Source organism: Canis lupus, chromosome 21 (genome assembly GCF_048164855.1).
Source record: "Canis lupus baileyi chromosome 21, mCanLup2.hap1, whole genome shotgun sequence".
NCBI classification, from domain to species: domain Eukaryota; kingdom Metazoa; phylum Chordata; class Mammalia; order Carnivora; family Canidae; genus Canis; species Canis lupus.
The window spans coordinates 652,268-676,732 of NC_132858.1; the positions used below are offsets into that span (position 1 = coordinate 652,268).

General features: G+C 47.0%; 2 protein-coding genes across 5 annotated transcripts in view; one reads left to right on the top strand and one right to left on the bottom strand.

Moving 5' to 3' along the window:
* VPS37C (VPS37C subunit of ESCRT-I) overlaps window positions 1-6,262 on the bottom strand; it is a 28,981-nt gene extending 22,719 nt beyond the window's left edge. The window contains exon 1 of one of the 2 annotated variants that reach the window (XM_072789354.1): window positions 6,108-6,262. The gene's annotated coding sequence lies outside the window, so the exon portion shown is untranslated. The remainder of the gene's footprint in view (window positions 1-6,107) is intronic. The other variant, XM_072789355.1, reaches the window with a different exon arrangement.
* The window catches only part of LOC140612229 (pepsin F-like), a 30,250-nt gene continuing 11,991 nt past the window's right edge, over window positions 6,207-24,465 (top strand). Inside the window, exon 1 of one of the 3 annotated variants that reach the window (XM_072789352.1) lies at window positions 6,207-6,744. The gene's annotated coding sequence lies outside the window, so the exon portion shown is untranslated. Of the gene's footprint in view, window positions 8,048-11,506; window positions 18,572-24,465 lie in introns of those variants that run through there. The other 2 variants (XM_072789351.1, XM_072789350.1) reach the window with 2 other exon arrangements.

Genomic DNA, 24,465 nt, shown 5'->3' on the forward strand with positions numbered 1-24,465 from the left:
CTGAGCATGTTAAGTAGAGACATATAGAAAAATATAAAAAAGATGTAAATCAAACTTGCAGAGATACAAACAATAATGCCAAGATAGAAAGCATACTAGATGGTAGTAACAATAGATTGGGTACTACAGAAAAAAAGATAGGTGAACTTGAAGATAAAACAGTACAAATGATCCAAAACAAATCACAGAGAGAAAAACAGAAAGACTGGGGGAGAAAATGAATGAAGTATCAGAGAGCTGTGGAACAATTTCAGGTATTCTAATATACTTGTAATTGGAGTCCCCAAAGAAGAGAGAGAAAGAACAAGAGAGAAACTATCTGAAGAATTAACGGGCTGAAAAATTTCCCAATTTGATGTAAGCTATAACCCCACAGATCCAAAAAAAACTCAACTAACCTAAGCACAATAAACATGAAGAAAACTACACCAAGGCACATGATAACGATTATTACATGGTCTAAAACCAGTGATAAAAGAAAAGCAGAAGGGGGACTCCTCCTGGGTGGCTCAGTGGTTGAGCATCTGCCTTTGGCTTAGGGTGTGATTGATCCTGGGGTCTTGGGATCAAGTCCTAAATGGGGCTCCCTGTGAGGAACCTGCCTCTCCCTCTGCCAATGTCTCTGCCTCTCTTTCTCTGTATCTCTCATGAATAAATAAATAAAATCTTAGGGAAAAAAAGAGAGAAAGAAAGAAAAAGAAAGAGCAGAAGGAAAGGGGGCATACTAGAAATGGAAGAACAAAAAATAAGGACAACTGATTATGCATATGCAACCATGCAAACCTGGTATATGCATATGCATGCAAACCAGGAAACACCGGACCCACATACTAAAATGTTGAAATTAAGAGTCAACCTAGAATTCTATACCCAGGAAAAATACTTCTCAATAACAAAAGCAAAACAAAGACTTTCTTAGACCCCCAAATTCTGAAAGAATTAAAGGAAGTCCTCAAGTAAGAAAGAATGTGAAACAAAATGGATCTACACAGAGGAATGAAGAACGAAATGAAATGAAATGAAATGAAATGAAAAACGTGTAAATAAATATAAAATATCTTTTCTTTTTTTCTCTTTACAAATTGACTGTTTACATGTCAATATTAACAATGAATTGTGGGATTTATAGTATATGTAGAAGTGAAATGTGTGACAACAACAGTACAAAGTCCAGGAGGGAAGAAATGAAATGAAAAACGTGTAAATGAAATGAAATGAAAAACGTGTAAATAAATATAAAATATCTTTTCTTTTTTTCTCTTTACAAATTGACTGTTTACATGTCAATATTAACAATGAATTGTGGGATTTATAGTATATGTAGAAGTGAAATGTGTGACAACAACAGTACAAAGTCCAGGAGGGAAGAAATAAATGTACATATTGTAAGGTTCTTATACTAGATTTAAAGTGGTATAATATCACTTGATGATAGATTGTGACAAGCTAAATAAAGATGCATCTATGAATCTTTAGTAAATTGCTAAAAAAACAAACAAACAAAAAATAGTTATAGCTAATAAACTAGCATAGGAAACAAAATGAAATCATAAAAATTACTCAACCCCAAAGAGATCAGAAGAAAAAAGAAAAAAAAAAGGAAATAGGAAGAAAGATTATTGGATAAATTGAAAACAAACAGCAAGATAATAGTTATGCCTAACTACATTAATAATCATATTAGGGATCCCTGGGTGGCGCAGCGGTTTGGCACCTGCCTTTGGCCCAGGGCGCGATTCTGGAGACCCGGGATCGAGTCCCGCATCGGACTCCCGGTGCATGGAGGCTGCTTCTCCCTCTGCCTGTGTTCTCTCTCTCTCTCTCTCTCTCTCTCTCATAAATAAATAAAAATTAAAAAATTAAAAAAATAATCATATTAAATGTAAATGTACTAAACATACCAATTAAAAGGCAGAGACTGTAAAATTCAATTTTACAAAATGCAAAACCTCTCTATATGTTTCCTACAAGAACTCATTTTAAAGACACATAACTTAAAAGAATATCAAGAAATACACAAAGCAAATGTTGATCTTTAAACACTATCCATTTTTAAATCATGGTAAAACATATATAACATAAAATTTACCGTTTGAACCATTTTTAATTGTACAGTTTTATGGCATTAAGTATATTCACACTGTTATTCAACCATCATCACCATCCACCTCCAGAATTGTTTTAACATCCCAAACTGAAACTCTACACCCATTAAACACTAATTCCCCATTCTTCCCTCTTCGGCCCCTGGCAACCACCATTCTTCTTTCTGACTCTATCAATTTAACTAGTCTAGGAATATTATATAAGAGGAATCATGCGATATTTGTCCCTTTGTCCCTGGCTTGTTTCATTTAGTATTATTTCTTCCAGTTTCAGCCATGTTGTAGCATGAGTCAAAATTTCCTTCCTTTTTAAAGATACACAATGTTCTATAGATGTACCACATTGTTTATCCATTCATATATCAATGGACACCTGGGTTGCTTCCACCTTTGGGCTATTGTGAATAATGCTGCCATAAACACCAGTGTACAAATATATTGGTTGAGTCTCTGCTTATACTTCTTTAGGGGATATACCCATAATTGGAATGGCTGAATCATATGACAACTGTATATTTGTTTGAGAAAATTGCCATACTGTTTTCCACGGTGGCTGTGCATCTGACATTCCCACCAGCAATAATGAGGGTTCCAATCTCTCTACATCCTCTTGCCAACACTTCTGTTTTGTTTTGTTTTAAGATTTTATTTATTTATTCATGAGAGACACACAGAGAGAGAAAGAGAGAGGCAGAGACCCAGGCAGAGGGAGAAGCAGGCTCCATGCAGGGAGCCCGACGTGGGACTCAATCCCAGGACTCCAGGATCACGCCCTGGGTCAAAGGCAGGCGCTAAACGGCTGAGCCACCCAGGGATCCCATACTTCTGGTTTTTTTAACAGCCATCTAAAGGGCTGTGAGGTGGTATCTCATTGTCATTTTGATTCACATTTCCCTAATGACTAGTGATGTTGAATATCTTCATATACTTATTGGTCATTTGTCTATCTTCTTCAGAGAAACATCTATTCAAGTCCTTTGCCTATTTTATTCAGATCACTTTTTTTTTGAGTTGTAGTTCTGTATTATATATTGTATACCAATCCAGTAATTTTTTAAAAGCTGGATTGGCTATTTTAATAGGAGACAAAGTAGATTCAGAACAAAGACTATTACCAGGGATTGAAAGGGTCAATTCATCAAACAAACAACATCCAAAGTGTTTATGTACTTAATAACAGAGCTTCAAAATACATGAAGCAAAAACTGATAAAATTACAAGGAAAAACGGATAGATCAACCATTATAGTCGTAAGTTTCAATGACCCTTTTTCACTGATAGAACAAGCTGACAGAAAAGCAGTAAGAAGTTATGACTTGAACAGCGCTACCAACCAACTTAACAGATATTGATCCAATACTCCACTCAACGAAGCAGAAAACATGTTTTTCCCAAGTGTTTACAGAGCATTTACCAGGGAAGACCCTATCCTGGGCATTAAAGCAAGTCTCAGTCCATTAAAACATTTCACATACAAAGTACATCCTCTGTTTACAAAGAAATTAAGTGAGAAATCAGTGTTTACTGGACAGAAAGAAAATAAAGTAATAGTATAATGCTGACTTTGCATCTTCTACTACTTGTAATCCAGCCAAGGGGAGAGTAGATACATTAAATGTCTTCGATGCTAGGCATACCTGATCTGGGCTTTCTGTTTGATGTGTTTATGGTTGAGTCTCCCCTTCTCTCTCTTCTCCAGCCCATCCTAAGCCCCAGCCCCGTCTGCCTTTGCCACTGTCACTTGTCAGTACCAGCAAAATCATGACGAACCTGTTTGGTCTTTGCTTAAGTCTCTCACAGAAACCAGCGAAGGGGAAGAGAGATGCAGTAGAGGGAGCACCAGCTAAGCATACATGCCTTTTAAAGCACCCAAATCCTCAAAGGCATTGCCATTACAGAGATCTCTGAGTTACAGGGCAACTATCCAGGAACAAACCGGAACCTTAAGAAAACTCTAGACTCTGAGCAGAAACTAACAGGATTTTGGAACAACAGAGATCCAGTGGGATTACAACGAGATTTTCAATGATTATGTCAGCCTGGATAAAGCTGACTGGTACTGGCCCAAAGTATTCGGAAATAATTCACATTTCATTAGGCCAATGCCCTTTCAATGGCAGATTTATGCCAGATTAGCAGATTTCACAGCAATAAGTAGAAGGCAAAAGAGATTCCTTGGAAACAATCTCAGTTTCCAGTATAGAAAATCTACAAACTCCTTAAACTGGTGCTTCCCAAATTTGACTTTCAAAAAGAATCTCTCAGTGCATATGTGAAAAATCTTGATTCCTGGGACCGCTGCTCCAGACAATCTCCAGAGGTTTGGCTTCATATTTTTAATAAGCGTCACAGATGATTAAAAAAAAAAAAGTATTTATTTATTTTAGAGAAAGAGAGTGAGCAAGAGGAGGAGCAGAGGGGGAAGAGAGTGAATCCTCAAGCAGACTCCCTGAGTGCAGTGCCCAACACGGGGCTCCATTCCAGGGCCCCAAGACCATGACCGGAGCTGAAGCCAAGAGGTAAACGCTCGAGTCACCCAGGCTCCCCTAAGCATCACTGATGATTCTTAAGGTCCAGCAAGAACATTAGCTTTGAAATGAGACTAACAGGTTAAAAATCCCAACTCAGTGCTTCCTGGCTGGGTGACCATTATATAACATCTCTGCAACTCGCTTTCCTGTAAAATGGGATCACCACCTACCCTGAAGTATTCTCAGAACTCATTGTGTTCCCAAAGCCCCTAGAACAGTGCCAAAAGCACATGGCAGTCAAGCGAGATACCAGAGCTAGTACCACCTAAAAACCAGCCAGCAGAAGCTGTCCAGATAAAGAAATCCAAAATGAAATTTCTACCCAAAGGCACCAAGCCAGTTTCCGAGATGATCGAGGGAAAAAAGCCTTTCTGGGCACCATGACCAAGAACAAAGACTCTCACTTCAGCAGCCAAGGTTCACCCAGGCCCTTCCTCCCACCCAGAACCACAAGGTCCAGGCCTGGGCAAGGCTGTAGCTTTGCACGACAGGCAGGCAAAGGAAGTCCTTCCTCCCCAAATCCCTGTCATTGAAACCTTCGGCTCTAGGGCCTCTATACAGTCCTGAGAGTCAGGTGGCAGCAACTTGGGTGCACTGGCAGTAAACAAGACTCCTGGAAAAGAGGCGAGGAGCCAATGAAAGAAGTGGAAAAGCCTTGAGTCAGCAACAGGATTACTGAGACGCTGCTAGAGTGAAGGGAAGGGAGTCTATGAAGTGTCCTGGGCCAAAGGAATACATTTCCAGGGTGGGTGAGGCCAGACCCTGTACTGAGACAGCACAGCCTTGGGGACCGAAACTGCAAGGTGTAGGGTCATCTGTGCCAGTGACTCACGACAGAGCCTCGGGTAACTCCTTCTCCCAGGCGCAAAGTGGGAAAATAAGCACCGTTATTGGCCGTGGGGGAAGCAATGAGGAGGAAGCAGGTCCCCATGGGAGATGCGCAGACCCACACACGCCCCCCTGCCCTCTGTACCCGGGAGGAACCGGACCTATAGCGCACGGAGATGTACACAGACCCGTAGGTGCGCAGGCGCAGGCACAGGCAGGAGGCGCGGCCGGGAGTCACCGCGACCCTGCTCTGCACTGGCCTCCCCTGCGTGCCCCCTGCTAAGGCGGCGCCCACCCCGAGGCCTGCCTCCCGGTCTGTGCAATGGGCAAACTGGCTCTGACTGCGAGGCAGGGTGCTCCAGTACGGGCGGGGGGCGGCGGGGGGCGGCGGGGGGCGGCGGGGGGCGGCGGGGGGCGGGGCCGCGGGCGCCACCTGCGGCGGGAAGGGAGGGGAGCGCGCTAGGGGCGGGGGCGCCGGCCGACCTCCCTCCCGCGGCGAGGGGCAGGGGCGCCGGCGCAGTCACGCGCCCCTCGCGCCCAATCACCGGCCTCGGCCCAGGCGAGGCGGACAGGCGGGGGCGCGCCAGGAGCCGCTGCCAGCACCACCTCCTTCCCCGTCCTCGCCCCTCCCGGGTCCGCTCACCTGCCCCGGCCGCCGCCGCCGCCGCCGCCGTCGCGGGTTAAACCACCGCCCGCGCCCACACTTCCGGGGCCCGCTGGCCCGCCCCTTCCGCCGGATGTGACGTCCCCCGACATCCGGGCCGGGAGCGGGGCCGCGCCGCCATCCTCGCAGCTCGCCGGGAGGCCCCGCACGTCTGCCCCGCGCTTCCCCGGCACCGCGGACACCCGCAGGGCCCCCCGGGCCGACCCGACGGAGTCCCCGCGAGCCCCTCCCGCGAGCCGCTGGCCCCGGCGCCGCCCGCGCAGGCCTCCGCCCGCCTCTGGGAGGGGCGCCGCCCTCGGGCCGACTGTGCCCCCTGGACGAGTGCGCCTGCGCGGACGCCCCGCCGGGAGCCCCGCGGGGGGGGGAGGGGGGAGGGGCGCAGTCCTGTGTCGCGCGGCTCGACTCGGGGGCTGCGCTCAAAGCCGCCCGCAGGGAGCCCGGGAGGAGGCGAGCGAGACCCCAGCACCCGGGAACGCCCTGGACGGTGAGACCGCGCCCGCCCACGCCGTTGGGCCCCGGGACGCGAGTGGCCGCGGGCCTGTGTCCTCCCGGGCAGGTCCTCGGAACAGCTCTGCGTGGTTTGCCAAGGCCCTGGACCGCACCTGCAGCCCGCGCTGTGAGTAGTGCTTGACAGACCTTCCACATCCTCCTTGCCCCGAATCTAGGGGCTGCAGGCCGGGGAGAAGGACCCCGGAGCTGGCCCGCGCTCTCTTCTCCGGGCAGCCCCGTTCTGTCCCTCCGCAGGGTCCATGCAGCAGCTCTAGTAAAAGTGGGGCCCCAGGAGGAGGGCTTCGGAGAATTCACACGCGTTGAATTAAGACCATCCTTGCTAGTGATAGAGACCAAAACTCCGAACAGCTTCTGAAGAGCGGGAGTCGTTGGGCCGCATGACCAGAGAGCGCTGCGAGAGCACCGGGCACAGCAGCATTCAGAGTCTCATCCCCCTGTATCTGACTCGGTCTTTCTTCTGTGATATCAAAATTCTCTTCAGCAGATAGTCTCAAAATTTCTATGTCCGATTCTAGAGAGAATGGACCTGATTGGCGGTGGCACCACCACTGCCCCTGTAGGGCAGAGCTCCCGCTTTCTGGCCACTTCCTGGCTGCCAGGTGTAGCCTGTGGATTAAGGACCCTTGGACCAGAGGATCACGCTTCACTCCCTGTTCACCCCTGGAGCGCAGAGCGGATCATGAGGGAGGCAGCCTCGGCTACTGACTTATTTGAGGGATACCATGGTTGCTTTTTGCAAACATCTCACTCTGAACATGATGTTAGAGCAGCTCACGTTGATAGCAGCTTTCAGAAAACCGTATTGGAACTGTTTCTGAGTGGCGGGGCGGACCAGGGCGGATGACCTTAACGTTGCGTCATAAACCTTTCGTGCTATATAATTTTTAATCTTGTGCATATGTTACTTTGGTAGTAAAAAAAAAAAAAAAAAGAAAAGAAAAAACAGAGGGCTCCTGGGCGGCTCTGACAGTTGAACATCTGACTCTTGATTTCAGCTCAGGTCATGATCTCAGGGTTTTGAGACCAAGCCCTGCATCTGGCTCCATGCTGGGTGTGGAGCCTGCTTAGGATTCTTTCTCCCTCTCCCTCTCCCTCTGCCTGTCCCCCACCTGCACGTGTGCACACCCATGTTCTTGCTCTCTAAAAAAAAAAAAAAAAAATAGTACTACTGGTGGATTAACTTGAGTTTCATTCAGCAATCCTTTCACTCACTGGTACTGTGTTGGCAGGTGAAATAGGTACATGACACTTGGAGGTCACCTTGACCTGTGAATTGACCCTGGAATGGTGGCCATACCTGCAGGCACAACAGAACAGAAAGAGCCTGAGCCCTGACACGGTGGAGCTTCATGACACTGCTGGATGCTCACCTCCAGACTTTCACAGGGGAGGGAAATAAACCATCTTGTGTAAGCCACTCTTGTTCTGGGTTTTCTGTCACTCATGCCCTTCGGGCGTTAGACTCCACTTCTGGAAAGCCCTTCTTGTACTCAAGACTGGGAAAGTTCCCTCATGCATGTTCTTCAAACACCCCCCCCCCCCCACTTTTCCGTCTCTTAGCATTTACTACATTTTTGTGTAACTGACCATTCTCTCCCCCTGGATGCTATTTCCATAAGGACAGGCAGAACTTTTCTGCCAATGCTAGAAACTCCTAAAACAATGACAGTAATGACTTGTAAATGTGACAGACACAATGATTCCAGCCAAGGTGTTGAGGGGAAAAGACAAACTACTGCCTACTTTACATATCAAACAGGTCATTCCCAAGTCATCCGTTGGGGTGGGTGGGTGAGGGGAGCTGCTGGGCCTTCTGAATAACCAAAGATGGAGAATTAGGGCAAAGGACAGAGGGAGGGAGAAATGGCAGAAAACTCCAGTCATCTGAGGCAGATGGCAACGGAAGAGGGTGCTTTCCCTACCATGTTACCTCCTATTTTCCACTCCAGGCTCTTTTCATCCCCACCTGGCTCTAGCCCACCCCCTTTGGTCCTGGTGGTGTCCGATCCCTGGCACTTCTATCCCTATACAGTGCCTCAGTTATACCCAACGTCGTTCATGTTTCAAAGTGACCCTGATACATGCAAAAGAGAGGGGGAGAGAGAGGAAGAGAAGACTGCTCCTTACTCTTCTCTCATTTTTTCATTCCACATTTCATTCACTGCTGAGGACTGTAGATACAAAGGAGAAGGACACCGTCTCCAGCCCCAGGGAAGATGCATTGCTGGTTGGAATTTGAGAGGACACAGGAGATCTCCCTTCCCCAAGATACCTCAGTCCTTCAGATGATCAAGAACAAAAAAAAATAGTAAAGTCGAAATATTCATTATGTTTCCTCTCTACCTCCTACTACAAAGTGTTTAGCTCCTCAGAACAGGATCTTGTTAGGTCCATGGTTGACTAGTTGAAAAGTGATGTGAACAGAAATGAGGAGGGCTGGACAGGGAGGTCAGAATTTGAGGTGTATCAAAGAAGATACTGGAGAAGCTGAGGTAAGGGGCGGGGGGAGGGGTGGTATTTAGGAACTGGCTGGATAAGCAGTTTTTAAAGGAACTTTCGCCATGTGGTACACACAATCCCCAATTCAGCCTTCAGATCTTCAGTGAACACTTGGTCTTGTTTTTTTTCTGGACTTGAAAGTCAGATTATTCTGGCTGGGTTTCTCACTTGGGCCCATTCTTCCTGGCTTCCCCTCCATGCTCAGCAGTCATGCCTGCACTACTCAGAAGGGAACTGTGCCACTGAGGCAGGGGTTGGTAGCTGCCAACAGAGTCATACACTCTCTGGCTTTCCTTAAAAAATAGAGTTTATTTTCTTTTATGGCAATATGCCCAATAGCTTTAAAAAGCTGCATTTACCGACCTCCTTTGCTGTTAGTTATGATTGGATGACTAGAGGTGCCCAAGTGGCACAGTGGGTTAAGCATCTGACTCTTGACCTCAGCTCAGGTCTTGATCTCAGGGTCCTAGTTCAAGCCTCCTGTCGAGATCCTGCTAAATAAATACACAGATAAATAACTGAGTGACTTTGTGATATAAGCAGATGGATTGAGAAGAGTTATTTGGAAGGCTGCTTTAAAGGAGCTGAGTCAAAAAAAATAAATAAATAAAGGAGCTGAGTCACCTGAGATGTGAGTCCTTTTGTCTTCCCCACCTTCTTCTCAACTGACTGCTGCTTCAATTTCAGATGTGATGGCTGGAATTCTTGCAGCTGTATTGGACCATGAGGTGACCTAAAAAGTGAAAACCATTGAAGCTGTGGATGGCCTACCCCCAGATTGGTTTAAGTGGGAGGGGGAAAAAATCTAGTTCTATCTTGTTATGGTTACTTTAGGTTTTTTTGTTATGTGTGCCCAAATTTAAACATGCTATGGTTAATATAGTGCTGCTTTATTATTATTTGGTTGGGTTTGGTAAATTAATTTATATTTTACAAATTTCTTTCCTCTATTATTCTATTAAATTCACACACAAAAAAACACACACACACACATATACACATACACTCTTGTATCAATGCAAAATTGTGATTATAAACATACATGCTTTCTTAAAATATAGCTTTTGGATTTTTTTTCTTTTCGTTTTTTGCCTTCGGTTTCCCTCCTTATTAACAGCCTAGTGTATGTCCTCTCATATAATCTCATCCAAATCTGAGTCTACTGGCCAAAAGAGGCTGAGGAGCAGGGTAGAGAGAAGCAAAGAAAAGTAAAGTATAGGCACATGAATGAAGGTGAGGACCATTACTACTTGTCCTAAACCTAGCTGGATCAGGCTTCCCCACCCCTCTCGAGCCCCTGCCCCAAGTTACTGTGACGATGCAATTTACTTTGGTCCCTGCAACCTGCACAGAGGTTACTGGATGTCACTTCCGGGTAGAAGCCTTCACAAATCGGGGTCCAATTTGCTGTGCATCCATTTCTCTTGCATCAAGAGGGCACATCCATCAGCTTCTCTCCCCACGTGACTGACAAGCAGTCCCCTGCTAACCCGTGTCAGGTGGGAATGAGCAATGAACCTTAGTTGTGTTGACCCACTGAGATCTGGGGGTTGTTATGTCTTCAAAGAGTAACAGTTTATCTGCACTGAATGAGGAGAGCATAACAGATGTTAATTGTTTCGTTCTTCCCTTAGGAATCAAACCCCTAGCCTAGGGCCACTCAGCTAAAGAGTATATTTCCTAGCCTCTATTTTACCTAAAAGTACTCCAGTGACTTCATTAGAGCCAATGAGCTATGAGTAGAAATAATATTTACAATTACTGGCTATGTTCTTTAAGAAATGGGGTATATCCTGCTCCCCTTCTCTACTTCCTGCTAGGTGGAATACAGATTTAATGACAGGAGCTAGAGCAACCACATTAGACCAAGAGATGAATATCACATGTTGAAGATGGCAAAGCAGTGAGAAAGAATTTGGGTCCCCCCCCCCCCCCATCACTGGGGAACCACCTGGAGTATTATTACATGAGAGAGATGAAATTGTATTTTATTTAACCCTCGGTTATTTAGGCTTTGGTTACAGAAGGTGAGCCTACAACCTAATACCCAATCCATGTGTTAGCCTTGTTTTGACAATTAGAGTGTGGAGAATGGAAACCATATCTCCCAGGGTGCCTGGGTAGCTCAGTAAGTTAAGCATCTGACTCTTGGTTTCAGCTCAGTTCACAGTCTCTTGGTTGTGAGATGGAGCCCTGCATCAGGCTCCGTGCTGAGCATGGAGTCTGCTTCAGATTCTTTCTTCCCCCTCCCTCCCCTCTGCTCTCCCCACCCCCACCAGCTTGAGCATGTGCACACACACACTCTCTCTCTCATATAAATAAATAAAATATTTTAGAAACCGTATCTCCTTCCATGGACTTATGAAAGAGTCAAGTGAAATCCCTGCCCTCGGGTTGCCTGAAAAAGAAAACGATCTTACATCTTCTTAGGTCAGCTTCCCCAGAAGTAGCCCAAAAGATGAGGTTTCATGTAGGGGAGGTTTATTTCAAAGTTGCTCTTCGAGAAACCAGTAAGGGACAGGAGAAGCAGAATAGGGAAGGGACCAAGCCAAGTCTGGGTGTGATTCTGCGCAAGTCCTGCAGAGGGAAGCTCTAGCCTGCTCCCAGAGGGAACCCTGGAAAGTAAATCCTGCCTTGAAAATTGCCCAACCCAAGGCCAGGGAGCTGGGCTCTCACACTGCCACAAGCTCCTCGGCCGCCTGATTGCTGCCTTGTGACCCTAGGGCTGTAGTAGTAGATCCTCCAAAGACAAGTCACAGGTACAGCTAGAAATAAAAGCATGCCAAAGCCAGGGAAAATGCAACCTCAGATAATGTCCAGGCATCCTGTACCACCTCTGCTCTGGCCAGCGTGGCTCAAGGGGGAGAGCCTCTTCTAGCCTCTAGAGTAAGACATTCTGGTGAACCAGGGAAGAACCATAAGCTGAGCAGGAGCACATATCACCTCAGCATTTAAATGTCCACACACCCCACATTCATACACATGCTTACTCATTTACACACACATACATGCCAGTTTTTTAAGAGCAAGAAGGAGGGTGTGCTGTGATTGCCGATGCAGTTATGAAGTGCTCAGCAAAATAAGCCAGGCTCAGTCTCCAGCCTGGGCCCCCAGAAACGTGAAGCCTTGAGTCCCACCGCAGCTCCCCACACTCACATCTTCACAGGCTTTGGGATGGGCCATGGTAAGGTCCCAGTCAACCACAGCTCCCCAGGCCCTAGGGCCAGCTGGTGTCAGAATGAAAGGACAGCCTCTCTTCCAGGCAGCAGGCCCCAGGCAGACCCCACCAGAGGGCAGTCAGGCAGCTTCCCATTCATCCCAGGCTGGATAGTCCCACAGAGCCCAACACCGAGCAGCTAGTGAGAGGCTGACTTGGGCCTCAGACGTGGGCCTCACAATGCCTCTGAGCTCCAGTTGCTTTGTAATTCAGTGGCATTGGTCCAAGGTGACCGTGGCCTAGTCCTTTCTGTTCTCTGGGCCTTGACCTATAAAGCTAGAGATGGAACCAAATGGCCCCTCAATCATGACATTGCGCTAAGACTCAGCTCCTTCTTAACCCCTAAATCCCAGACAGGCTTCCCACGTACAGCAGTGTAACAGGAATAAATCTAGGTCCAAACTACATGATCAACTTTGTGTAATATTTACATAGCACCTACCAAGATTTGAAGCACCCTATGCATACAAATGCATGAGGTTCTGCTATTATTCCTTCTTTAAAGATAGTGAGGGGTACCTGGCTGGGTAGAGCAAGAGACTCTTGATCTCAGGGTCCTGAGTTTGAGCCCCATGATGGGCGTAGAGCCTACTTTAAAAAATAAATAAATAATAAATAATAAATATGGTAAACATGAGGCCCAGAGAGAGGAAGTGAGTTGTCCAAGTTCACACAGCTACTAAAGACCAAGCTAGGATGTGAACCCAGTCCATCTGGCTCCAGCACTGTGTTCTTAAATGCTCCGCTCTGCTCCCTCTCCTTTTTTTTTTTTTTTTTTTAATTTATTTAATCATGAGAGAGACGAGAGAGAGAGAGAGAGAGAGAGAGAGAGAGAGAGAGGCGGAGACACAGGCAGAGGGAGAAGCAGGCTCCATGCAGGGAGCCTGATGTGGGACTCGATCCCGGGTCTCCAGGATCACACCCCGGGCCGAAGGCAGGCATCAACTGCTGAGCCACCCAGGGATCCCCCTCCCTCTCCTTTGGTAAGCAAGGTCACATACTCCCACTTCTCTAACTCACGTGCAATCTTCCCTTCCTTCCAGGCCACTCTTCCTCCTCCTCCACAGAACCCAGTGAGATTTGCATACTACTGTGGTGCCAGGAAAAAATTAGGTTGGGGTCCAGACAACATGAGGGTCACTCTTTTTTTTTTTTTTTTTTTAAGATTTATTTATTTATGATAGACATAGAGAGAGAGAGAGAGAGAGAGGCAGAGACAGGCTCCATGCCGGGAGCCCGACGTGGGACCCGATCCTGGGACTCCAGGATCGCGCCCTGGGCCAAAGGCAGGCGCCAAACCGCTGAGCCACCCAGGGATCCCCCATGAGGGTCACTCTTAAGCCAGAGCTCCCCCAGCTATGTACAGTGACATGCCAATGCCCTCTGTCTCTGGGCAGGTCACACAGGTGCCCCTCCCAGGGCCCCGGCAGGGACAAGGGCCGGTCCTCAGGGGTCCCACCAGCTCCTCTGAAGGCCACATGCTCAGCACCCACCTACCTACAATTACTGCCCCTTCCTGCAGAGCTGAGTGGGAGAGAGCCAGCTTTGGCCGTGCATGGAAGCCACCACCCCTGTGTCACCCAGGAGAGCTTCTTCCCGTTTTCCATCCCCGCACCTGCCCCTGAGCCCACCCGCCCCAGTGGGTGCACCCACTGAACTTCACCTCCCAACTGAGCTGGCCAAGGGGCCAGTTTTCTGCAGGGTAGCTCTAGTGCTCAGCAAAGCTGTCATGCTTACTCTCCTGCTGCGGTAAGAACAGGAAGGAGATTAACATTTCCAAATATTATACACACACTCCTTTCTGTGCAGAGTGCTTGGCAAATAGTTCAAGAACAAGAAGATAACAGAAGTTGTTACAAAATTCAGGTTAAATCTGCCTTCCCACAGTTTAAATGTGGTCCTGTTCCACTGTGAAAATTTGCGGTAGAGTAAGGCTAGTCCTTCGTGTTGGCAAAAACCTTTTATTTTTTTTTAAAGATTTATTTATTTATTTATGGGGGGGGAGGGAGCAGGCTCCATGTCGGGAGCCCAATGCGGGACTCGATCCCAGGACTCCAGGATCACGCCCTGGGCCAAAGGCAGGCGCCAAACCGCTGAGCCACTCAGGGATACCCCGGCAAAAACCTTTTAGATTTGAGGGTGGTCTTTCCACCTCGAGGAAACCCTGACTTCCCAGGGTAAATGGCCCTCTGGGACCTCTGTGCCCTCTCCCTCCTCCCTGGCACCCTCCCTCACCGCCCCCCTCCCGAGACCTGTCTGCTTGCTCCCCCACCCACCTCCACAGCCCCCCTGCTCTGTCTTATCCACTCCCTTCCTCTTAAACTCTTTCTTCTCTTGCAGCCTTCTCTGGGGTCTGGCCTCCTTCATGCTCCACAGTCTGTCACCTCACTCACCTACACAGCGCTCCCCATCTCCAGGGATACATTCCACGCTCTTGAACATGGTGTTCAGGGCCCACCCATGACATGGTCTTTGCTTTCCCTTTCCACATTATCCCTTGTATCATTGGTGCTGTCCTCCGGATTTTTCTAGACTTCCTTCTAAATGCATGCTGGATTACACTCCTTGAAATTCAGTGTGGCCATGTGACTTGTTCAGACCTATGAAATTTGAGCAGTAGAGGCACATGTCACTCCTGGTGAACTTTATGATGGCCTGTGTACAAGCTGGCACATGTCCTGCCCCCACCATGGCAACCAGTGGCACTACAGGTGGTGACGTCTCCATCTGTCTGCATCCCTGAGTGGCAACATCTCCAATCACAGCCCCATATACATGACCTGTCATGGACAGACAAAAGACCAAGAAAGAAACAGGGTTTTTTAAAATTATTTTTTAAAGATTTTATTTATTTATTTATTTATTTACTTATTTATTTACTTACTTACTTACTTACTTGAGAGACAGACAGAGATAGCAAGAGAGAAGATGAGATGCTAACCAACTGAGACACCCAGGCACCCAAGAAACATTATTTTTAAGTTGAATGTTGCTTATTGCTGCCCTTTCTGACTGATATAATGTGCCAGTTGGGCCTATGACTGTTGCAATTCCACCTTGCCAGGCAACCGACCATCCCTTGAGCTTACTGGGATGGCAGGACTGCCCTCTTTGAGTGACATTCTCTGCTCCCCATGCCCACTCAGCAAAATCCTCTGATCCACTGAGACTGAGCACAGTTGCCACCTGTGCAAGGAAGCCTTCCTAACTTTCCACCCAAAGCAACTGAAGAAAAGGAAAAATTCTTCTCTACCCTTAAGGTCTTCTAGCTGGACTAAGATTCAATTGACATGAGACAGATTTACTGGAGAAAAAAACCAAAAATTTTATTACATGCCCTCAGAAGCCAAATTATGAAATTGAGATACAAAGAAATGACCATGCCAGGCAGTTTTTATACTTTTTAGACAAAGAGACAATAAATCTGTGAGGAATAGACAGGACAAAGAAAACAACCTTGGGAGGCTCGATTAGAAATTCTAAACAGAGCTTGGACTGGGGCGAATTAGTAAAAAGTAACAAGGATCATCTATATATCCTTCTCGGATCTAAATTTCCCATCTCTGGAGATAAGGGTCTCCTAGAGCAGGGAGGGTACCTTTCACAAGGGAAATTTATTTTTCTGCTTTTATGGGGACAGAGGAGAATCTGAGTGTCCTTCTTGTACAGACTGTCTCTTAAGTAATTTCTATTTAAAATAATATGCTAGGGTGCCTGGGTGGCTCAGTAGGTTAAGCATCTGACTCTTGGTTTCAGCTCAAGTCAAGATCTCAGGGTCATGAAATCTAGCCTCATGTCCAGCTCCTCACTGAGTGTGGGGCCTACTTGAGATCCTCTCTCTCCCTCTGCTCCTCCCCCTGCTCACACTCTAAATAAATAAATCTTTTAAAATAAAATACTAAAATAATCAATAGGCCAAAGTGGCACATTTTGGGACAGCCCGCCCGGGACCCCTGCACAGCATTAGGCATCTTCTTCCTAGGATGCCTGGAGAATGCCTCCTTTATAATCTGGTCACACTTCTGGACCAGAAGGGGCACTGTCAGCCCACTCAGAAAAAGCTGGCCCTTCCAGTGGATGAGCTCCCCAGGGCACGGCTCGGTGACAGATTATGGACTGGACTTCAGGCTACCTTCCCCTGGGCCTGTCAACTGTGTCCAAGGTACAGTCTGCACTCTGTCCCCACCTACCAGGCTCCTCTCCACACAGCGAGCATTTTATGGACTTGGCTTAGGGTACCTTCAAGAAGCATTCCCTGAGGGCGCCTGGTTGGCATAATTGGTTATGCGTCTGATTCTTTTTTTTTTTTTTTTTCGTTTTTTTTTTTTCGTTTTTTTTTTTTTAATTTTTATTTATTTATGATAGTCACAGAGAGAGAGAGAGAGAGGCAGAGACCCAGGCAGAGGGAGAAGCAGGCTCCATGCAGGGAGCCCGACGTGGGATTCGATCCCGGGTCTCCAGGATCGCGCCCTGGGCCAAAGGCAGGCGCCAAACCGCTGCGCCACCCAGGGATCCCATATGCGTCTGATTCTTGATTTTGGCTCAGGTCAAGATCTCAGGGTAGTGGGATCAAGCCCTGTGTCAGGCAATGCCATTGCGCGTGGATTCTACTTAAGATTATCTCTCTCTCTCCCTCCCCTTCTGTGCTCCTCTCCCCCTGCTCTCACCTGAGCTCTCTCTCCCTCTTTAAAAAAAAAAAAAAAAAAGTAGTGTTCACTAAAAGAAGAGTCTCTAACATATCTAAAATTATGCCGTCCATTTCCCATCCCTCCCCTCCTATTGCGCCCCCTGCATTGTTTCCTGACCCCCAAGCCCAGCAGTATTTGGCAGCAGAGTGGTCAAGAGCATGGAATTTGCAGTCAAGCAGACCTGGGTTCAAATCGTGACTCTACTACTCACTGCTAGCCATAGCTCCTCAAGGGAGTACTTGAGTCTTCAGGCTCTTTCCCTGGGAGGCTGGAGCAGCCACAGAAGGCCTCACTGAGGAGGGGACTGTGGACACAAGGGCCGAAATGGGGAGAAGGAGCCAGCTGTGCAAAGGGCTGGGAGAAAAACATTCCAAACCACAGAAGAGCAATTGCAGAAGCCCTAGGTAACCAAATTCCATAACTGGCCATGTTTCCACCTCTGGTCTCCTTTCCACACCTGGACATACCAGCACCCACCAGGAGATGTCTCGGCCACAGGCCACCCAGCATAACCTCCTTGTCACATCCTTCACTTGTGAGTTACCAGCAACGAGCCATCACCTTCATCTCCAGAACCTCGGGAGCTGCCGCGGACCGAGGCAGGAAGACCAGGGCGGTGCTGCCAAGTTGACTCGAGGCACCAGGCTGGGTGGCTAAGCTGGTTATCTCCGGGGATGCAGGGAACGTTACTGCCACCACCAAAGACTCTCAGTCTGCTTGTCCTCCTGGGTGGAACCTCCAGCATGCCGATAGGGCCCAGAGGAAAGTAAACACTCTTGTCTAATCTTCCCCTATGTGATCATAGAGCCGCCTGAGGTGGCCGCTCCCTCAGCCGAATCTGGTCCCTCCGTTTCCTTCTCCTAAGGGGGCCACAGGGCATCGGCGTCGGTACCTGATCTGGAGGCCTGGTGGCTGGAACTCAGCTCACCAGCAGTCGATTTCATCAGTCAGGGCCCTCAAAGCTCCGAGGTCTTTCCTGAGCATCAGACAAGTCCCCTGAACACAGGCTTGTCAGAGCCTCAGACTCAGCCACATAGTCCCTGAAGAATGAATAAGACCCGAGGTCTAAGTTGCCAAAGGCTGAGAGAAATGGTTCGTTGCCCTACATTCAGGCCAGTCCTTGTGATCTGGCAGGGTCGGTGTTGCGTGAACGAGGAGCCGTGGCTCTACGGAGCTGGGCATGAGTCAGGTGCCGTCTGTAGGACAGCTGTAGGACAGCTTCCTGTCTCCTGCCGCCTCCAGCTGGGGCTGTGCCCTCTGTGCCTGGCACCCGGGAGAGACATCTCTCAACATCACTTTTCTGCTGTCCCAAGAAGCAGGTCTGGTGACAGAAGCAGGCCAGGGTTGAGAAGGAGGGGAAGCACTTCCAGCCCTGGCACCTGCGGGCCTCTGCGAGTCACCCATGGGGGCTGGCAGCAGTGGATGCCACTGAGCCTTCTCTGAGCTGTCCCGGCTCAGTGCTCTCCCAGCCTGAGGACCAGAGGCCTCGAGTCCCAACACTTCAATATTTTACCTTTTGGCAACCTTTGGTAAGTGACACTCCCTGGCTCCAGTTGCTTCATTCTAGGATGAGTGGATTGGACTCGTTTTAGGACAGCAGATGGTCCAGACTGCATGCCCACGCTGATTAGCGTGACAAGTGGCCGAGGGGTGCATGCTGCTCAGGACGGGCATGTTGCTGAGGCCATATCGAGGGATCAGATTGCCTGGCCATGTCTTCCCTGAACTTGGGGTGGGGTGTGACAGACCAGATGCCATCTAACTCCCACCCATGAACTGGAGGACCCCTGGGCTCTCTCCTGCGGAACATTCTACCCCTTGGAATGGGCTGAGATCAGGTAGTTAAAAGGCAGAAGTTATTGACGGAAAGGTTGTGGATTCCTTCAGCAGAAACACAGGTTAGGCCGATGAATCACCTCTCCTAAAGGAATAAATACCAATAAAAGGACTCTGGGTACAAGACAAGACAGGAAGGTCAGAGAAATCAGACAATATTTTAAATGCTTGGGATGACCTGCCCTTTTGCTGTCCAGCTTGAGATGATGCCGACAGCGAGCAGTAATTGGAGGGCCACCGGCTATGGTTATCCCTCTTACAGCTCACTAGCAGTGACTATGGCTCTTATCGCCTCCACGTTTGGAGCAGGAATTCCAGCAGGCAAGATGCCACCTCCATCATTTACTGGAGTCCCTCTGGGGTCCCGCCCAAGCCGACCCCTCTCTGTTACTCCTTCCCCACTTCCCTTCCAAATCTCCCTCCACTTCCATCCCCCCACCCCACCACCACCACCCCCCTTGACTCCCTCCCTACCCAGGCCCATCTGTCACCCTGCCCATGGCCCTAAAGAAGAAGAATCCAGGGAGGGGGGTGTCCAGATGGTTTTTCCTAAAAAAGTCCTCATCCTTTCCACATCCAGGCCCTGACATGGCTCCTCAAAGTCTCAAGGAGGGGCGGGCAGGGGGTAGTTCTCAGGGGAAGAGCCGAGGGGATGAGCAGAGGAGGCTCCCAGTGACTCAGTCAGAGAGGTCCAATCCAGGTCTGCTCTTCTTAGGCTTAGTGTTCTTGGAGTAACACTAAAGGCAGAAATTTCAAATTGCAAGTTTTTTTTTTAAGATCTTATTTATTTATTCATGAGAGACACAGAGAGGCAGAGACACAGGCAGAGGGAGGAGCAGGCTCCCTGCAGCGAGCCTGATGCAAGACTCCATCCCAGGCCCCCAGGATCATGACCTGAGCCCAAGGCAGACGCTCAGTCACTGAGCCACCCAGGGGCCCCAGAATGCAAGTTTCTAAAACTTATTACACAAAATATTTCAAACCTCACAAAAGTGAAAAAGGATAGTGTCATGAACCCCATGTACCATCACTTGGCATAAAAAATTACAACACTACTCTCTAGCCCAGGCCGCCATAATGAAAGACCACAGACCAGAGGCTAGACCTGATCAGAGCCCCCTTCCTGGCTTGCAGACAGCCCCCTTCTCACTGTGCCCTCCCATGGTGGCGGGATTGAGGAAAGCTCTCTGGAGTCTCTTCTTTAAAGGTCTAATCCCATCATGAGGGCCCATCTTCATGGCCTCAGCTAAACCTAACTACTTCCCAACCAACCCACCTCCGAATACCATCGTATTGGGAGTTAAGCTTCAGCATATGAATTTGGGGGACAAGGAGGGAGACACAACTCAGTCCATAGCAATTATGCAAATCTTTGTTTTATCTTTATTTAGCTCATTTTAAAAATTTTTTGTTACTCATTTTTACTGGTGCATTTTAAGGCACAGATTACCATCTCATTTTAAGACTTTATTGTACACCTCCAAGAGGTAGATTTTTTTTAATTTTTTAAAAAATTTTATTTATTTACTCATGAGAGACACACAGAGAGAGGCAGAGACATAGGCAGAGGGAGAAGCAGGCTCCCTGCGGAGAACTCTATGCAGGTCTCAGACCCAGGACCCTGGGATCACGACCTGAGCCAAAGGCTCACCCGCAGAGCCACCTAGGTGTCCAGAGTGAAGGATTTTTAAAATATATGTAACCACAATGCTATTTTATCCCAAACAAAATTACCAATAGCTTTAATGTCATCTAATGTCCTGTCTGTGGAAATTTAGGAGTTTCCCTAATTCTCTCAAAATGCCTTTTAACAGTTTATTGATTTGAATTAGGGATCAGGATCTAAAGATGTACGCATGTATTGCATTTGGTTGTTGTCTTTAAGATTTTGAATACATAAAAGTCTTACCCCTTCTTATGCTTTGTTTAAAAAGTGGGAGTGAGACGCACCTGGGTGGCTCAGATAATTAAGCAACCAAGTCTTTTTTTTTTAGTTTTCTGCTTTCTTTTTTTTTTTTAATTTATTTATTCATGAGAGACACAGAAAGGCAGAGACATAGGCAGAGGGAGAAGCGGGCTCCATGCGGGGAGCCTGATGTGGGACTCGATCCCATAACTCTGGGATCACACCCTGAGCTGAAGGCAGATGCTCAACTGCTGAGCCATCCAGGTGTCCCAGCAACCAACTCTTGATTTCGGCTCAGGTCATGATTTCAGGGTCGTGAGCTTGAACCCCATGTTGAGCTCCATGCTCAACCAGAAGACTGCTTCTCTCCCTCTGCCCTACCCCCCCTCTCTTTCTCTCTAAAATAAATAAATAAATAAATAAATAAATAAATAAATAAATAAATAAACCTTTAAAAACAGGGAGTGGGTGGGGGGTCAATTATCTTATAGAATGTCCTAAGTATTGGGTTTAAATGATTGCTTCCCTTGTCCCTTTATCTACATACTTCCTAAAGACTGACAGTCAGATTCAGACTTGGGTTGAAAATTTTTTATTGGAATACTTCGTAGACAGTTCCATGGGTCTCTTACTACATTATTTCAGTAGGCACATCACTGATAGATGCTGGGGTTCATCAGATGTTATCGACTTTATCTGTTGGACTTCCCCCTTGAACCTCTTGTCTTATGGTCCCAATATCCACTGATGCTTTTCTCCTAGATCCTTTGTTTTATTAGGAACTGCAAAGGAATGATTTCCTCATTCTACCATTCCTTCTGAATTTAATTCTGGAATTCTTCAATAAAGAAGAACTTTCCTTCAGCATTATTTTTAGTTACCTGGAATATACTTCACTCAGACAAAAATAGCATAAATATTAACCATTATTTCCCTTTCTCTATCAATGTTCAGAATAAGGCAGTGCCCTAGCAATCCCCTATGGTGACAAAGTAGATGTTACATGATATTACATGGAACTCATGGCTTCTTTGTATATTTAGTTTGTTTCTTTTGAGTTGATGTGATGCTCAAAATGTCCCACACTTGGCCAGTGGAAGCTTCTTCCTACTGATTCCTGAGCCTTTAGATAGGACTCCAGTGATCTTTGGAGGCTCCCAACTTTCTGGACTTTCAAGACGTGCTAGGCTCACCCTATGCATTTCTCCACCCAGCCCTGGAATCAGTCATCTCTTCAAGAATCCCTGATCCTCTAGTGGTAAATGGTATCTAGAGGCCACAAGCTGGGCCTCCAGATACTCTCTGCTATCACATTTATCATGACTTCTAGGCTTTTTGGCTGCCAGAGCCAGGAGATACGGCCAACTCGTGAGTAGCACAGGTCTGAGCTGTACAGGTCCACTTACACACGGCATCCTTGTAGTACATACGGTGCAGTGCTGTAAATGTGCTCTTCCATCTTTATGAACTTTTTAATAACATTTTCTTTTCTCTAGCTCACTTTATTGTGAGAATACAGTATATAATATATAATATACATGGCATACAAAATATGTGTTAATCGACTTTGTATGTTATTGGTAAGGCTTCTGGTCAACAGTAGGCTGCTAGTAGTTAAGTTACAGGGGAGTCAAAAGTTATATGCGGATTCTTAGCACCATGGGGGAGGGGGTCAGCAGCCCTAAACCCCACATTATTCTCAGGTCAACTATACATATTTTGTTAGAAACAGAAAAATAATGAATTAGTACAAACTTAGACTTCCAATTCAAGTTTGTAGATGACGGGGTTTTACTTCAACTTTTTTGTCGTGGACTTACATCTCTTTTTTCTTCCGCTGAAAGTCTTGCATCAGGACAATATTTGCAAAATTAATTACCCCACTGGCTTTGACCTCTAACTTCAGGGTTTCAAAATAACAGTGGCAACATCACCAACAATAAGGTTACTAGATGCAGTTCCAGATTTCTTTGGTTTTTTTCCTTGCTGTCCTTATTGATTATCCTTAGAAAGTACCCCCCAGTGAATGTAGAGTTAAAATTCCGCATTTTAAAGCCACTTGAGGGGCCCCTGGGTGGCTCAGTGATTGAGCATCTGCCTTTGGCTCAGGTCATGATCCCGGGGTCCTGGGATCGAGTCCCACATCAGCCTCCCTGCGAGGAGTCTGCCTCTCCCTCTGCCTGTGTCTCTGCCTCTCTCTCTCTGTTTCTCATGAATAAATAATTAGAATATTAAAAAAAAAGTTAAAGCCACTTGAGGGGCACCTCGGTGGCTCAGTTGGTTAAGTGTCTGCCTTCAGCTTGGGGCATGATCCCAGGGACCTGGGATGAGCCTGAGGTCAGGCTCCCTGCTCAGTGGGGAGCCTTCTCCCTCTCCCTCTGCTGCTCCCCCTGCTTGTGCTCTCTCTCCTTCCCTCCCTCCCTCTCTCTCTCTTTCTCTCTCTGTCAAATAAGTAAATAAAATCTTTTTTAAAAAATTAAGCCATCTGAGGTAATGTTGTGCTCTGTGTGGCTATGTCACCAACTTGATAACCATTGGGTTCATTTGTTTAGTTTGTTCTCAATTCTGAGAGATGTCTTTCTGATTGATGGGTTCTGTAAAACATTTACCTGGTTGCAGAGTCAAACTATAAAACAAGAAAAATCTCACTTCTATCCCTACCTTGCCCTATTAATAACTAGTCTTATTAGTTTTGGGTTTCTCTTTCCACTGATTCTTATTAAAAGTATGCATGTCTTGGGGGACCTGGGTGGCTCAGTCAATTAAGCATCTGCCTTCCGTTCAGATCATGGTATGGGGTCCTGGGATGGAGCCCCACATTGGGCTCCCTGCTCCAGGGAGAATCTGCTTCTCCCTCTCCCTCTGCACCTCCCCCTGCTTGTGCTCTCTCTCCCTCCCTCCCTCTCTCTCTCTCTGTCAAATAAATAAACAGATTCTTAAAAAAAAAAAAAAAAAAAGAGTATGCATGTCTGTGTATGTAAAAGCAGCAAGCTATAAATACTGTTCTGTTCCGCCCCCTCTTTTTTTTTAAACAAATATACCCTGGAGATCTCAACTATCCCCTTCTTTTTTCCATCTGCATTATACCCAGTAGTGAGACCTGCTCTGTAGCTTATCTGATTGACATCCCCAGTTGACTGTCACTTCGGGCATGCTGCTAAGTCTTTGCTTTTGCAAATAACGTTGCAGTGCAGAGCTGGTACATACATTTTATAAAAAAAAGAATCACAGGCCCAAAATGGCATCACTTAGGCCAAGTCCCCAATGGTAGCTTTAATACATAATCTAACTGTAGTTTCAACCTCCCCTAGAAATGTAATCTTAACGAGTCAGTCAGGAATTTTCTGATTAACAAATGGGCCCTCTCCATCCCCTAAAGGAAGACCAGGTGATCTGTATGATAAGACAGCTTGGTTTTCCCCCCAAGGGAAAGCGGCCTCACCTGGAACAATTTCTTTTGCTGGTAACTCTCTTGCCCAACCCTACTTCTATGAATTCTTTCCATTTTGTACAACTCAGGAGTTCCCCTCTATTTGCTAGATAAGATGCTGGCTGATTCCTGCACTGTACACTAAAGCCAATTAGATCTTAAAAATATATGGGGTTGAATTGTTTAACAGTAGTTTTATGTTTTTGCCAACATATCTTTGGATTCAAAGCCTAGAAGTAGAATCGCTACAT